Source organism: Pyxicephalus adspersus, chromosome 4 (genome assembly GCF_032062135.1).
Source record: "Pyxicephalus adspersus chromosome 4, UCB_Pads_2.0, whole genome shotgun sequence".
Classification (NCBI taxonomy): Eukaryota; Metazoa; Chordata; class Amphibia; order Anura; family Pyxicephalidae; genus Pyxicephalus; species Pyxicephalus adspersus.
In genome coordinates, this window is record NC_092861.1 from 98,284,309 (window position 1) to 98,301,279 (window position 16,971).

The following is a 16,971-nucleotide window of genomic DNA, read 5'->3' on the forward strand; positions in this document are numbered from 1 at the left end:
ACATAATCGCCCCTGGGAAAGTGATCTCTCAACTTAAGAGAGATAGGGGAGTGGTCAGATATAGCCATGACATGTATTTCTGGAGATTCAATGTGTTCCAGAACTGCATCTGTGCAAAACAAGTAATCTAAGCGGGCCTGTGTTACATGTGCTTGGGAGACAAAAGTATACTGGTGCTCCAGGGGATTAAATTGTCTCCAAACATCATTCAGAGACATGGCATGAGCAAAGTCAGCCAAGACCGAGTGGGATGGTGATTTAATGTTAGATGCCTTTGGGCTAGGACATCTGTCTTCAGATTGCACCATAACTGAGTTAAAATCCCCTCCTAATATTTTACGAGGAGTAGGATCCTGGGCAACCCATGTGGAAATTTCCTGAAAAAAAGGAGGATGATGGTGAATTGGGAGCATATATATTATAGATAGATAGATCATAATCAAATAACTGAACAAGCACTCTCACAATGCGTCCCGCCGAGTCACATTGCACCGTCTTGATCTTGCCCTGGAAAGATCCATGGATCAAGATCAGGGCTCCAGCTTTCCTGTCAGCAGAGGGGGTGCCATAGACCTCTCCAACCCAAAGTTTTTTCATTCTATGGAAATCACCGGCACCCAGGTGCGTTTCCTGTAACAAAGCTACATCCGCTCTTAGTCTTTTCAAGTGACGTAACACGGACATGCGTTTGTTAGGGGAACGCAGGCCCTTAACATTCCATGAAACTATTTGCATATAATTCGAAGATAAGGCTTACATTTATCATGGCTACAACAAATATAGTGAAGCTGCAGTATGCTGATTGCACATAGTAAGTACAGGCATTTTGATCTACTATAACCACCAGTCATGAGAACACAGTAAGGAATCAATGGGTTAAGCCCAGTATACAAGGCAGAGGTATAACTGGTGCAATACTCATGACTGCTGTGCAAACGGATAAAGAGAGTGTATCCCATAACAACCAGAGGGACATGAAGAAGAAGCATTATGAAAACATAGGGGAGGAGACAAGAAACAATAATGACTTTCCTTTTTTCCTCGCAGAGCATAAGGAAATGTACCAAGTCAGTAACATTGGCGAAAACATCATCATAGTAGTAAATGCGGGCTCACACCTCACAATATGGGATATATAAATGCTCAGTTTCAATTCGAAACAAAAAAGATTAAGGCACTTTTCAATAGAGATAAGGGTAAATCGCATTATCTCGCCTTTGGCTGCATCTCAGTGTGATGAATATCACGAAATTTTTTAGCAGGTGCATGGACCGAATGCCTGGACATTTTTGGAGAGCCCACTGGAACCAGGGGACGCTCATTAGAGCGAGGAGGGGAGGTACCGGAATCTTCTGACGGTGTAGAAGAACTGTCAGACAATAAAGTGCGCACCAGGCTTTCCGCCTCTTCAGCAGAGGTGAACGAATATTTCCGCCCTTGGTGGTCGGTGAAGTGAAGGATGGCAGGGTAGGCCAAAGTAAAACGTAGCTTATGTTGGTACAGCGTGGAACACACTCGTTGAAAACTGCGCCTCTTGCGTGAGACTTCTGCTGAATAATCCGCAAACAATAATAGAGAGGCTCCCTCATATTGCAATTTGCGTTGGTTCCGATAGGCATGAAGTATGCAGTTTCTGTCGGTATAATAGCTGTAAGCCACCAGTACCGGTCGAGGATTAGACCTCTCCGCACGAACCCGACCCAATCTGTGTGCGCGTTCAACCCTGCAGGGCATTGTAAGACCCAATAACTGGGGCAAGATCGTGGAGCAGAGGTTGGATAACTGGGACGGTTTAATGTTTTCTGGTAGGCCCACAACGCGTATATTATTGCGTCTAGATCTGTTTTCTAAATCCTCAATTTTATCTTGTAAGACTTGTGCTTTAGTTTCTAGCATAGAGAGAGTCACTCTGGCAGATGTGACATCATCTTCAACTAATGTAATGTGTTGCTCGGCACTATCTAATCTTTGAGACTGTTCCTTTAAATCTTTCCGCAAGGATTGTATACCTTTGTGTACTGCAGCATCGATAGCTTCCTGCAATGTAGGTTTCAGCAAAGCAGCTACAGCATCAGCAATTTGTGCAGGTTGGGAAACAGCAGCAGGATCATCAGACTGTACCTTAGATGCATCAGCGTTGGCAGCATGGGGCGTGCAGGCTGCGGCGGCCATCATGGATGGGGTGGATCGGATTTTACCCCTCTTCCCCATGATTTCCTGGCTATTTAGAAGAGATGAAGGTGCCAGGAAACGATCCATCAAGAGCTGAGCTGGCAGCGTGTGGAAGGCGGGAAGGTGAGTAGCGGTAGTGCCGGTTTTTTATTACGATATCCCGGAGGGGAGCAGGAGCCGCGCTTACATGCTTCCTGCTTGCGGGGCGCCGGAACCGGAAGTCTCAGAACGCCGTTTTAATCTTCGTGTCACCCATTTTGAGCCCATGTAGTTCAGGTGAGGATTCAAAGAGATGGAGGAGTGGCTCAACTGCCAAATTGAACAGCAATGGGGGGAGGGGGCATCCCTGCCTAGTCCCTCTCTCCAAAGTATGCTTCGATATATGAACCCAGTGGCATGCACCCTGGCACTTGGCGATTTATACATTGCCATGAGTAGTGACAGGCGGGCTGGTAAACCCCATTTTCTGAAGCACAAAACTCACCTGAGAGGGAAGAATTAAATGAGGTAGAGTGGACACCAATCTGTTAGCCACGATTTTTGATAGGATTTTTGCGTCTAAAATTATTAAGGGACGGTAGGACACCTGGTGTCTGGGATCTTTATCCTTCATCGAAAGTACCCTAATATAGGATTCAGATCCTGATAAGAAATAAGTACCCTCCTCCCACACACACACACAAAGTTTATGCAAGTCCGGGAGGAGATTAGCTCCCATCATTTTGTAGAATTCACCATTAGTTAGTGGGCCCAGTTAATCTACTGTTGGGTGGGTAAATGCACAGAAGCGAAATCCAGAAACTGTGCTATGTTCCTTTCTGGATGTCAACTATATAGGTGGCGATAAAATTCTGCCATTAGAGAATTATTTGTCTTGGATCAATCAGTTTTCAATTTGCATGTCGGGGGATGAATACCCTGTGCATTATATCGAGTCTGCACCAAATTGGCCAGCATATTACCGGACTTGTTTCCCTATCTATTGAATCTCGCTTCTGTAAATTTATACTTGAATTTCTCATACCTCTCAAGACCATTATCAAATTTGCGTTTGGCCAGTAACCGTTTCCTTCGTAGTTGGGGTGGGGCTGTGTAGTTATCATTTGTTAAGCTTGGGAAGGATGGAAGGAAACCTCCTTATCTGGGAATTGAATTACAACTTTGAACAATCCCCCTTCATTGTCAAAATCGGTGGAAACAATCTTACCCTGAAATCTTTTATGTAGCAAAACTATTACCCCTGCTTTCCTCTCCAGTGCTGGGGACCCCAACACCCAGAGCTTCCGCAGCCTGAAAAAATCTGAGAAAGCTAGGTGGGTTTCCTATAACAGTGCTACATCCGTTTTTAATTTTTGGAGGTGTCTTAGAACCATCATGTTTGTGAGGTGACCTTTAAAATTTTTAAAGAAGGTGATCCTTTAACATTCCATGAAATTACTTTCATTCCATGCATTTAAAACGACTTTTACAGGTATTAACTTAGCAAACATCTGAGTAATAAGCATTGGCCTCCAATGCTCAGTAAACTGCATATAATCACAAAACATTAACTGAAAACAGAGCAATAACATTTAAAATTGCCTAGGACTGATCACGCGTCTCGCTATGTGGCAAAAGGGCGGCAATATAAAGTCCCGCCAATCTGAAGCTGGGAGAGGTGGTCCAGGTAGAGAGTGCACCTGATCAAAGACTCTTTGGTTGAAATCCAAGAAGGAGGGATCAATACTGCCACATTGATGACAATAAACAAAGTTGGGACATAAATCCGAGCAAAAAGAACAAAAATAAAGAAAAAAAACTAAGAAAAAAAACAAAAAAGTGTAGAAACGGGTGGCCTTTGGTCGAGATTACAAATGTCATTGGCGACATTCCTAGTCTTTCCATGAGTGCAATGTGATAACCTTGAAAAGTCGAGGCTGGGCTCGTACTCGGACAACTGTGGACAGCATGCCAACAATAGATGTAGCCTGAAGTGAAAGCCTGGATGAAAAAGTCAATGTCCTTTACTAATAGATTTACACTTTTTGGCCTCTTCAGTCTTCCTGATCACTGCATCACAGTAAGACTTTGGTTGCTGAGAAAACAGTGGCCCTCCAGAAAGAGAAGAACTGCTCCCAGGAGACGCTTGTGGTTTAGGAAGAGGGTGCATTGGTGTCCCCGGTGGCCTAAACCTCAGGTGAAGCGTTAAGAAAATCTGCGACCTCCTCAGCGGTCTTGAATGAGTAATTGGATCCTTGGAACCCATATAGATGTAAGGTAGCCAGGTAGGCCAATGCAAATTTAATTTTAAGTTTGGAAAGGGTTGTACAAACTTGTTGGAAGAACTTCCACTTGCAGGCCATTTCTGCAGAATAGTCAGCGAATATAAGGATCCTTGCATCATGAAGTTGTTGGTTGTGCTGTGCTGTAAACGCGGTATTTTTGATCGCTCTATATATTCAAGATATTTCACTATGACCGGACGTGGACCCTTGCGGTCTTTTACAGGGGGACTGACTCGGTGGGCCTTTTCCACTTTACAAGCGTGGTCAAGACCCAGTAATTCGGGGCTCGTGTTAGCACAGAGATTAGGTAGCAAATGACGTTTGATAGTTTCAGGTAAGCCTATGATGTGTAAGTTATTGTGTCTTGACCTATTCTACAGGCCGTCTACTTTTTCTGAAAGATAAAGAATCTGTGTTTCAATCGTGGCGATTTGTGATCTGGCCTGGAGAAGATCCTCCTCATTAGTGGAAATACGAGTTTCTGCCGTGGTCAGCCTAGTAGATTGAACCTTGAGTTCTTATCTCAATGATTTAATGCCCTTTTCAATGGCAGAGTCTATGATTTCCTGAATAGCGGGCTTGAGCAGCCCTGCATCTACTTCAGCCATTCTGGCATGATCATTGGGGATGTGCAGCGACTCACCATCGGTGTCTTCTCCAGTAGCTAAATGAGAGCCAGAAGTGCCGTCGGCCATCCCGGTTTTCAGCTGCTTGTTTCTCTCCTGTTGTTTCCTCGTCTTTTTGCCACAAATGTGTCCATCAGGCTGCGCACTAGTGGATAGTACTCTGTGCGGACTTTGAAAAGAATCGGATGCACAGTAACCGAAAAATAACCTCCGAGCGACGGAAGGCTCCTGTGCTTTACTCCTCCCTCATGGCTAGCCGAAACCAGAAGTCAAGATGTGCAGTTTAATGTTCGAGATAGAGCTTTGTGTAGGACACTTGAGTTCATTTTATCTTTTTGAAAGCATAGACCTTGTACAATAAATCTGCACTAGAAAAAAATCACAAATTAGTTTTAGTGCACAGAAATACAACATAATCCCAATTTCCTTTTGAAAAACTATTAAAGGTACCCAAGATTTTAAAGAAACTTCTAGGTGGTGTGCCTAAAGTGTTAATGAAGAACTATGGTTTTGGAATTATTGTTTTTTTTCTCCACAAGGGTGTATGCAAGTATGTGTGGTGCAGTCACTGTGTTAGAATTCAATATAAAATTCTGGAGGTTTAAATAAAACATTTTATTTATCTCATGGGGGGTCCAAATACCAGAAGTGCCTGGAGCTAAGCACTTCGTAATTCATATATAGCAAATGGAGGGCTAACAAACATGCATGCTTCATACTGTCTAGGGGGAATACATTTGGAGGAGTCAGAAATGGAAAAGTATCTCGGGATTCTGGTGGATCATAGACCTAATAACAGCATGCAATGCTGGAATAACTAAAGCTAGTAAAGTACTTTCTTGAGAGGAATAGACTGCATTCTAGAAGCACAGCATATAGTTATTAAAGCTTTAAAGTAAAGATAACAGAGACTGTTGATCCAGGGAACATATGATTGCCTCATAGAATCAGGAAGGAATTTTTTTCCCTTGTTGAAGCAAATGACTGGCCAAGGGTTTTTTTTTGCCTTCCTCTGGACCAACTATGTCTTATAGGGTTTTAAATGTTTATTTCTCTAGTGGTTGAACTTGATGGACTTATGTCTTTTTTCAACCTAACCTACTATGTAACTAATTAGAAGTCCTCTGTATCCTGCCACTGTCTTTGTTCTGACTCCTGCAATAAAGGTCCCATGGGGAGCAGGTTAGCCTCGGACAAATGGCTGCAGCAATTTCAAAGGTCCGTAGATGTGATCAATTGTCATTAGAGGTACCTGAATTAGATGTACAACAAATCGGACATATCAGAGAACAAACTGATAGAGACTCCTGGACACTTTTCCGCAGCTATATTAATTATGGCAGTTGCAGCCCAAGGTTTCAAACAATCCTACATTTATACCTGTGAACTTTGTAGATGAATTTATTTTGTAAATCAATAAATCAATATTTTTAATCATTTTTCCATATAAAAATAGAAAAACATCCGGTTCCGGCGCCCAATGTGAGAGGCTGCAGAGTGAGACTGCCTCCGGCTCTCTGGTGCAGAATCTACTGCTAAACTTCCTGCTATGCCTATGGTTTCTGGATAGGAACAAGTTGGCTTTTACTTCCCTCGTTCAGCGTGACATGGACAAATTTATCTCCTCATCCCTGGCTGGAAACATGAAGAAATCTTATCAAAAGCATTCCATCAAGAGGGCCTTTGCAGGGTGAGATGTCAGATCTTGCTTCTGTGCCTGACCAGGAATTTAAGACTGACTCTCCCCAATCCCCCCCCCCCGCCCCCTCCCTCTCTTTAGATTATCAAAAGCTAGCTCAAGAAGTCACTAAACATTTGCAGCCTAGCCTTCTTTCCACTGTTAAAGATACCATTGCCTCTCAGCTATAACCTATAACTGAATCTCTTGCTAAGCATGAAGGAGATATCTTTGATTTAAAGCAAAGAATTAGCAACCTAGAGGATGATCTATTGACCACGACGGACCATTATAACATCCTCTCAGACAAATTAACTAACGAGAGAACCAAACCCGTCGGAATAATTGAAGACTTATAGGAGTGCCTGAGTCTGTTAAATCAGCAGATTTGCATAAAGTCTGCTCGGTTGCATTGCCGAAAGCCCTTGGCCTTAAAATCCCTTTGAAAGTGGAATGAGTCTATAGAATTGGTGCACCTCAGAGGAACAAACCGATCCCAAGTCCAATTGTAACGCAATACTTGGATTTCCATGATAAAACTCAAATTTTAAAGGCATATCGTTACCTTGATAATTTTGAAATGAAAGATTCAAGGATTTTGATTTTCTCCAAATACTCTCCTGAAACAACCAAGCAGCGTAGAGCCTTCTCTCCTATATGCAAATCACTTATAGACAAGAGTATAACATTTGTCTTTGACCCAGCTGTATTAAAAATATTCCTACCTGATCAGGAAGTCCGAATCTTCAAAGAATTGTAAATCTTTGAAACCGAATCTTCAAAGCTAATTTTGTAAAAGATTTGTTCCCTAATTCCTCTGCTAACTTTGATCAATCATGTTCTGATTCTAACTTACGTGCTCCACCTTCCCTCCCAGGTCCATCTAATACTTGCTCAGTTCTGAACTAATACTAATTTCCTGTTGAGGAGATATTGTTGTGCTATTACAGTCGGCCTTTCCTCTCTCCAGGCTATGCTGCTATGGTTGTACCCCCGGCAGTTTATGTTTATATGTCCTTAATACTATCTACTATTTAGGTCACCAGATATAAGAGCCGAAGCTGTTCTTTTTTCCCTCTACAAGTGCAAAGGTTACTATGATGTTAATACTTATATTTATAAGATTTTTTTTTTCAAGTTCACATATCGGGGAAAAAAGGAGGTCCAGAAAAGTTTTCTTTTCTTAACTGCAAAATTGTTTCACTTGTTTCACCTCTTCTGATTTTTTGTTCCCTTCTCTGTGATTTTTTTTTTTTTTTGTTCACATTGTCTGCCTTTAACAAGCTTTTGAAACTACCTATTCAAGTCGCTGAGTATTTTATTGTGTCTGGCTGCTGGGCTGGGACAGCCGGACATCTATTGCTGACATGATATCATCACTTCTACATTCCTCTTTTAATTGGGACCCATTCTAAATGAGAATTGTCACCTGGAACATTAAGGGTCTTCGTTCTCCTCAAAAGCGTACCAAAATTTTACGCCATCTTAAGAAATTAAAGGCAGATATAGCCATTCTCCAGGAGACTCACTTACCGTCCTCCTTATTCGCGGTGATGTCTAGGCAATTGGTCGGTGAGGTGTGGGGCTCTCCTGCTGATGGCCGTAAGGCTGGTGTCTTAATTCTTTTACACAAAAGGCTCAATTACACAGTGTTGACAAAGCAGCAGGACTGTGCTATGGGTAGTTGGGCTACCATCACCCAAAAAATTTCAAAAAGTTAGTAAACACAGAGCAGCACACATGTTGGCATAGAAAAAATTTAAAAAGTTAGCATGGAGCAGCACACATGTTGGCATAAAAAAATTTCAAAAGTTAGCAAACACAAAGCAGCATACATGTTTGCATAAAAAAAATTAGCAAAAAATTTCTAAAAGTTAGCAAACACAGAGCAGCACACAATTGCCTAAAAAAAAATTAGCAAAACATTTTCAAACGTTAGCAAACACAAGAGCGGCTTACCTGTTTGTTTCCGCAACAATTTTTTCGATAACTTCATCGGCGGTGTTCATCGGCAAAATCTTCACGAGGGACTCCAAATCGCTATCACTGCGTTCAAATTCTTCTAAAACAGCTCTTGCGAGATGCCATTTGGATGCCATGTGGTCTCCAGCAATCTGTCAGGAACAATCAAGGTCAAAGACAAAGTGATGAAATGATACATTCAGGAAGTGATTTATAAGTCATTAAAAGGTCAGATCAAGGTCAGGGCTAATAGTGGGCAAAATGTAAATCAGGACACTGGGCAATGATGCTTGGTGCACTAAAATGTGTTTTTATACATTTATTATATGTTTTATGTGTATTTTACTGTAAAAAAAAGTTTAAAAGGAGATTACATAGTAATCTGCTTTTAAATTTCCCGCCCCCCACAATCCATCACTCCATCGCATCACCCGGAAGATGTCACATTAGGAGAAGATGCGGTGGGGATGTCCCCGCCCTGCTCACTCCTCTGAAACCACCAACGAAGCTGGTGAAGCTTTGATCTTCTCGTTTGATCAGGGGCCTGTCTATATTGCATAAAGCCCACCTGGTCCTGATGGATGTAGGCCCCCAGGAAGGAACCAAGATGCACTAAAAGAATCTTCGTCATGAGCAATCTCAAAAGTGTCTTTCCCTGGTTTGGGAATCACACTTATATTCGCATCACACAGTAAAGACTGGCCTTCTCTTAGGTAGTTAAAGTAATCAACTAAATGTTGTACCAATATGGAACTTAAAGTTGTATTGAAGAGGTTAGAAAATCGATCCGGACCAGGTGTGGGCTTTCCCCTTTTCCTCAGTTGTGAAGTGTTTCTCAAGAATTTGAGTTTTGACTTCAGTTTAGGCAGAATAACCCTATCAAGAAAGACTGCTTCCTTCTGTGGGGAACTGGGTCTGAAAAATTATATACATTTTTATAGAAGACTTCTTTCCAACTTTTGTGTCAACCTACCATCCTCTATTTTAGGAAGTGAGTGAATTTTGGGTCTGGGATTCAGTTTGTTGACTAAAAGACTCCCCGGTTTATCTCCCCAAAGAAAAAATTTATGTGAGGCCCACCTCAAGGATTTTTCTGCTCTAGTGGTTAATAGTAGATTGATTTCTGTGCGCAATGATTCTATATGAGAACCCAACCTACTGAGTTCCCCTCTAATGTAAGCATTGTGAGCCTCCTAATTATTAGCAGGGTAAGTAACCCCTCGACTTAAAGGTTTAGAAATTAGGCTTTTGTTAAGTCTCCTCCCGGATTGATTCCCCTTCAAGCCCTTCAGATGCTCAGCTTTTGGGTCATGGTCAGACCACAGAGTGGACACAATGCAAGCACTTTGCAACCCAGGTACAGAGTGAGACTGTAAAAAGTGGTGATCAATGCGAGAGTATTGATTATGAGCAGCAGAGTAGTATGTTATGCTCTCGATAGACCTTATGGGTCGAGAAGTTTAAACCTTTGCTAAAGCATAACATCACCCTGCACCTTTTTTCAGAATTTGCATTATAAAATATAGGGTATTTCTTATGGAAGTATCTTGGTATAGAATTGAGGGAAAAATTAGTTTTCTGCAAAGCGAGGATATCAACCTTCAGGGCGTTATAATAATTAAATGCTTTGGACCTTTTGTATATGGGGGAATAGAGCCCTTGGACATTATGGGAGATATGGGAGTTTTGGGGATGCACCTATGTCATGAGGTAAGTTAACCGTTATCTTTCCCTGGATTAGGAGGCACTATTTCAGATAAATCACAAATACCAGGGTCTTCCAGAGGACAAGGATAGGTGAGAAGAAAGGAAAGGGAAACAAAAAGAATAACAATAGAACAGACATTGAACAAATAAAGCAGCTCTTGACTGCTTCCATCTGCAAGGAGAGGGGCACACCCCCCCGACCGACGAAAACTGATTTGTCCCAGCCCCCGGGGAGAGACCACCCCTCCCATGCCCCTATAGGCCTCAAAGGACCCCATAGATCTAGGGAGATAACACTGGGGTCAGAAAAATTAGTGCCCGACCCAACCAGTATTGCCTATTTAAGGAGGGCATGTATGACCCCTCCAGCTAATAGCGCTAAACTTCACCTGAGAAAGAACTGTGAAAAATGAAACCAGATGATATATATGTTCCCAATAAGCAGGAACAAGATGTCCCTAAGGGACTGAAAACAATTTGTGGGCTCAGCAGCCACGAAAATATAAAAGTATAAAACAAGTGTTATAAAACAGCCAATATAAAGTGTGCAAAAATTTGCTATCAATAGACATTTACAACCAGACTCCAGGGAGTCAAGCAACAGTTCAGAACCAGCCATTAGGCCTGTGTCAACAGACCAGCAGACCGTCCTCAAAAAAGGAAACTCACAGTAGCCGCCAATAGGTGGAGTAAAATAAGAGAAAAAAAGAGGAAAAAATTCCAAAACTGACACCACAGTATCTTCTGCGAGTGTTTACCACCTACAGTTCCAGCCACAGAAGTGGACGGAGTGTCTCCATTTGGAAGAAGATCCAAATCTTTCAAAAGCTTCTCTCCCTCCTCAAAAGAAGAAAAGGCAAAGTTTTTTCCTTGAACTTGAAAGATTAATTTGAGAGGGAATGCCCATCTATACTTTATCTTATAGTTATGAGAATTTGTAGCAGCGGTTGAGCGCCCTTCTGCGTTGAATCATAAGTTGCATCAGATCGGAAAAGATTTGAATCTGGTGACCTTCCATTATCCATGCCCCTTGTTGTTCTCAGTAATGCTTCCTTGGTTGCATAAGAATGCAGCTTGACATCCTTTGGGGGCCATCCAGTTTGGACACCACCAAAGCCCTGTGTGCTCCATCAATTTCAAGGTGAGATTCAGGTAGGTCAAGTAGTAAGGCTTGCAGAAATCTCTTTGTGGCCTCAGTGACCTCTTTTACGGATTCTGGGAGACCCCTAATACGGAAGTTATTCTTATGGGATCTGTTTTCCAGATCATCAATTTAAAGTTGCAGTTCCTCCACTTGGTTATTAAGCACTGATATCCCTTAGAATTTTCAGAAAATCTGGAGATTTTCATCCATCTTTTTCTCAAACACATCAATTCTGGTACCCAAGCTCTGTAAATCTTGCCTAAGTTCGGAAGTAATGGTGACTGTGGTTTTGGCCAGCTCTATTTGCAGAAGAGAAGCAATATGTAAAAGTCATTTTTTCTCCTCTACTGGAAGTGTTGCAGAGGGAACAGGCAGTAAAGTATACTGGGAGAGGATGTTGAATCTGGTCCCCATAACCGGGGATTGATGCATGGCACTGTGTGCCTCAATCTCCCCTCTGTGCTGGTATGGAGAGCAAGGACCTGGTGATGCTGTACTGGATAAGGGGACCTAGGCTCCGGGGAACTGCGTTCAGCCTGGGTGCTGGAGGTAAATGATTAAGGAGATTCACTTTCCCACCCTCTGGTGTCTGTGTCCGGAGTCCTACCTTGGTCTGATGCCTGCTTATCTCTTGTAGCAGAGTGCGCAGCTGAGTAATCATCCCTTTGTGGCGGCCACCTTGGGACCTGGCCGCAGGTCTGAGATTGTTGGATGGGGTCTTTCGCCTTGATCCCCGTCTTACTAATCATGCTGGGCAGGATCAGTACAGATTCCAGAGGTTTGCGTAGACACATGTGAAGCGCCAAATGGCAATAGACATAATCTTTCCTTGTGCAAAAAAGAGCCACATTGTGGAAAAAAAACATCTTCTTCCCCTCTCTTTTGGCTGCATTATGAAGGTACTGCCTGCCTTTCACATATTTTGAAATAATCTAATATCCTCAGGTTCGGAAAGAGTTAACCGATTTCAGCACCTACCTAAACGCTTATGATGCCAGACCCGAGGATCCGCATGGTGATAAACACTAGCGAGTTCGGGCAGGCGAGAGTTCGCTTTTGCCAGCGGACTAGAACATCCAAACAAGTTCTTCTTTGCAGCCAAATTGCATAGACTGTGCTTGTCCCAGTTACACGTGAATTCCTAACAGCTGTGCGCATAAACATGAGCATATATAAGGGTGTTGTCTGATTTGATTTTTCCTTTGTCTGTTTTTGTGTCTTGGGAGGAGGGGGGTTGTTTTTTTTTTTTTTTAAACTTTGAATGTTTTAATGTCAATTTTGCAATTAGGAAGTCAATGTTAATACTATGTTATTGTGTTTGTGGCCATATTGTTTTATTTCTATAATATGTCTTTATTACCACCTTTAAATGTTTGTCCTGCATAAATATTTTCTAATCCAGTTTTCCACCCTTGATAGATCAAAACTGCATACTGGTTTGGTAAGTATTTTCGGAATGCAATATTAATTGGGCCATTTTTTAACTAATTTGGCTTGATATGGAAGTGTGGGTTTACATGTGTTTTTATTTTATTTTTTTATTTTTTTTTTCATGTAAATTTAGTGGTGTCTGTGTGGTCTCTATATTTGAATGTTACCTTTTAGCAAATAGGTTTATTTTGTTAAGTTCTTCAAGAAGTTTTGTAGTTTGTTTTTTGGGGGTTTGTTTTTATTTGTGATCTCCTTTACATGCTCCCAGGACCTACAATTTAAAAAAAAATTTAAATTTCCACTCCTCTCCTCACTCTAGCGTGGGAGCCTCTGCAGCAGGTCCTGCAGGCTCCATGACTCACTCCCCTGCTCTCCCAGGGAGCCCGGCATTGTTTGCAGAAGGTTCCCGGGACTCTGCCCCCCAAGAGCCCAGCATCAACCACGCTGCACAGCAGACACCTGTTTCTCATGGTATGCTACAGGAACTTTTTGCCACATTGCCCACAAAGAGTGACTTAGAAAATATGCTGGCCAGGCTAGAAGGCTCCATACGTGCAGATTTAGATGCAGTTAAGCAAAAGGTGTCAGCAGTTGATACTAGAGTTATGGCCATGGAATCCTCTGCTACTAATATGCAATCCTCTGTGACCACTCTAGAATCTGACATGGGACATGTTAAATCACAGCTTACTTCCTTACTGCTCCGCACTGACGACCTGGAAAATCGCAGTAGGAGAAATAATGTACGCCTCAGGGGGATTCCTAATGCAACGGCTAATGCTGACTTGCACGCCACTGTGACTACCATTTTCAACATGCTTCTTGACCGCCCATTAGATATGGCCATTGAACTTGACTGGGTACACAGAGTGCGCAGTATCCGAGACCGAAGTTCATATGTACCTAATGATGTGTTCACTACTACACTTTAAAAGAGGAGATAATGAGAAAAGCTTGGCGGCTAGGTCCTGTGGACTTTGATGGTGCAAGTATACAGTTATTGGTGGATGTCTCGGCATAGACCTTACGTATGCGCCGTGTGCCCCGCCCACTATTAGAATTGATCTGTTCTGCGGGGGCATACTATAGATGGGGCCACCCATTCCATGTATTAGTGACGAAAGGAGGAGAGACATTTGCTCTGCACCGCCATGCACAGCTTCCTGCGTTATTTTCTATGCTAGGAGTGGATGCGATTGTAATTCCAAACTGGCTGGATTTTCCTACAGAAGAAGCGGCCTCTCTGCTGCGAAACCGCTGTGTAGGTCCACTTTAGGATTATTATAAAAAAAAAAAAAAAAAAAAAAAAAAAGAGTAGTAACAATCTATGAAATATGCATCGTCTCCTTGTACCTTTTTTCTGCTTCATTCTGCTTCTTTGTGATTGCTGTGTCTGTACATTGTGTATGCACAGTTGCCCCCAGGGCATCAAGCAAATGTTGTGCATTTTAAGTACAATGGATACTTTAAGTGCCTGTACAACCAGGGTTCCAAAAAGGTTGAAGGACAGATATTTTTACCTTTTACAGCTTGGCTTTTTAGTTTAATAAAAATTAAGAAATGTGTCCATTATTGTACAAAGAAGTAATATTTTAACTTAGACTGGGTTAAACAAGCACTAATTAAAAAATTACAGTGTAAAATACATTTAGTGAGGTGCAATTTCACATATATTCTAGGAATGTTATAATTGCATCTCCATCTCCAAAAACTTCATAACTTCAACAACGTGAAACTTGCTTGTGCCTCTGCCATCACAGCTTCCCACTAAAAGAAAAAACAGTTTTAGGAATCGCAAAGACCTGATATTTGCAGTCACATACTAAGATATTAGGCTGTCCTATTGGATAGAGAAGAGAAGCAACAAATTGGTCTGGTCAACCCATTATTTAAAAAATACATTTGAAATTAAATAAATTATAATAATTTACATATTTTACACATGACTACATTCTTCTTTAAATGTTATTTAACAGGAAATGATACTGGGTGTTCCTCTGTGTAGCGTGTTTAGTTGTAATTTTTCAGCTACACAGTACTGATTTTACTGCTGTAAAAAAAAAACATAGGTCTGTACATCACATAAAATAAAAAAACTCTCAACTCATTGCCCACATGTCTTTTGCCCCACAGACTTGTTTCTGTGAAAAAACACAACCCTCTCTACCCCCACATAAGGGTAATACTGGAAACAGCCATATTGTATGGTTATCCTGTTTTGGTCATATTCTGTTCAAAGAAAGAGCTGTACATGCCAGAAATAAAGTTTTTTTTTTGCCGACTTCTATAGCTGGAAGTCTTCCTGGTTTGGTTGCACTGCAATTAGAAGCGTATCTTCTCTCCATATGAATATTACAGCAGGCCTAATCTATGTACACACCAGATGATTGTATCCAGAGATGAATGGTCATGCTTGTCTCTGGCAAAAATCTAACGTGTACACAGTCCCAACTTCGTTCCTCAATCTGGCCCTGTGGATTAATGAACAACTGATTGGGAACAGCTGCTGTGCTTTCCTATGAAGGAGAACACAGCAGGGTGTCGTCTCCCCTCCATATAATGGAGAAAAATTAGAAAATTGCTAATCAGATTCTGTCGATCAGGTGGGGCCACATACCCTGATATAAATCTGATATAAAATGTGAAAAAAGAAGAGAAGAAAAGCCAGGGTATTTGTTAATTGTGGCAATGTATTGAAAATAGTTTAAAAATTCATTCCTTAGTTAGGAATGTGCATAACATAAAATATGTGTTTCAAATACAAACAATTGAAGTCAACCCCGCTGTGTCTCTAAGGGCTTTTTCAGGGTACATTAGACAAGATGTTGCATCGCTGGCTGCATACAAGCATATTGAATATATTAATATATTTATAAACATCATTCAAAGTGTTTACAATACAATGAGCAAGTATAATGCAAAACAGTGAATGATCAAAAGGGATTTTTGCACAATGTTGAATTTAAAAGAAACATTCAAGAATAGTCAACAAAATGTTGGCCAAAGTGTGTAAATTGAACGGTTTAGTACTTGTGTACTATGTATACCATTTAGTAATAATGAGGCATAATCCACAGACTGGTGTTAACACCCAAAATACGGTTCAAATTGCATAGCACATACACCTATGTGCTTTATAAAACGAATAGCTTGCAACAAAAATAACATTAACAGTATCAAAATTTCAATACATCAACATATGAAAATCGATTCGACTATATGTTTTAACATTGTTGATGAATATGTTAGTGAAGTAAACTAATAGTAGTTTGTGGCTAATGAGAAAGTTGTTTTTCAAGTACTTACAGGATGTTGTCAAAAAGTAAGGGAAATAGAAGGGATTGGGTTCAGCGAGAATTGCACTGCACAGTGACATAAGAAGTCTAGAATTAGGAAAAGTTATTCATATTAATGATAACATATTAGGTGCCATACTGAAATATAATAACGAATCATTTGAAAAAAAGGGCAAGAAGGAATATACTTTGTATTTATGTGTTTATTCTCTTGTTCAAAAAGTAAGGAGAAAGAATCCTTGGTGATGTTAGTATGACTGTTTAGCCAAATTATGATGAAGGTAAGATAAATTATGAATAAGGTAACTAGAAAGATAATGTCAGGGTAGAGTAGAGTAACTGGTTAATTGGGAAGGTAAGTTGAAAAAACAGATTAGGGAAAAGAAATTAAATAAAGAATAGTTATTGTAAGGTTTATTGTAATTGCCTGATTGTGCTGTAGTTGAAAATCGCAGAGTAATGCGTGCAGCCGAGGCGCTGTGTGGAAAGGCAGCATGGAAGGACAGTTCAGGCGTTTGTCCTTTTAAGGGGAGGTGCAGACTGGAAAGCAGAGCCGTCATGCCTGTATTGTGGGCAGTGATTCATTTCTGCCTTCACTGACTAAAGGTGCGTACACACTTCCAATTTTTATCGTTCCAATCGAACGACGAACGATCGATTGGGCAAAAAATCGTTCGTAAAAAAGTAACCA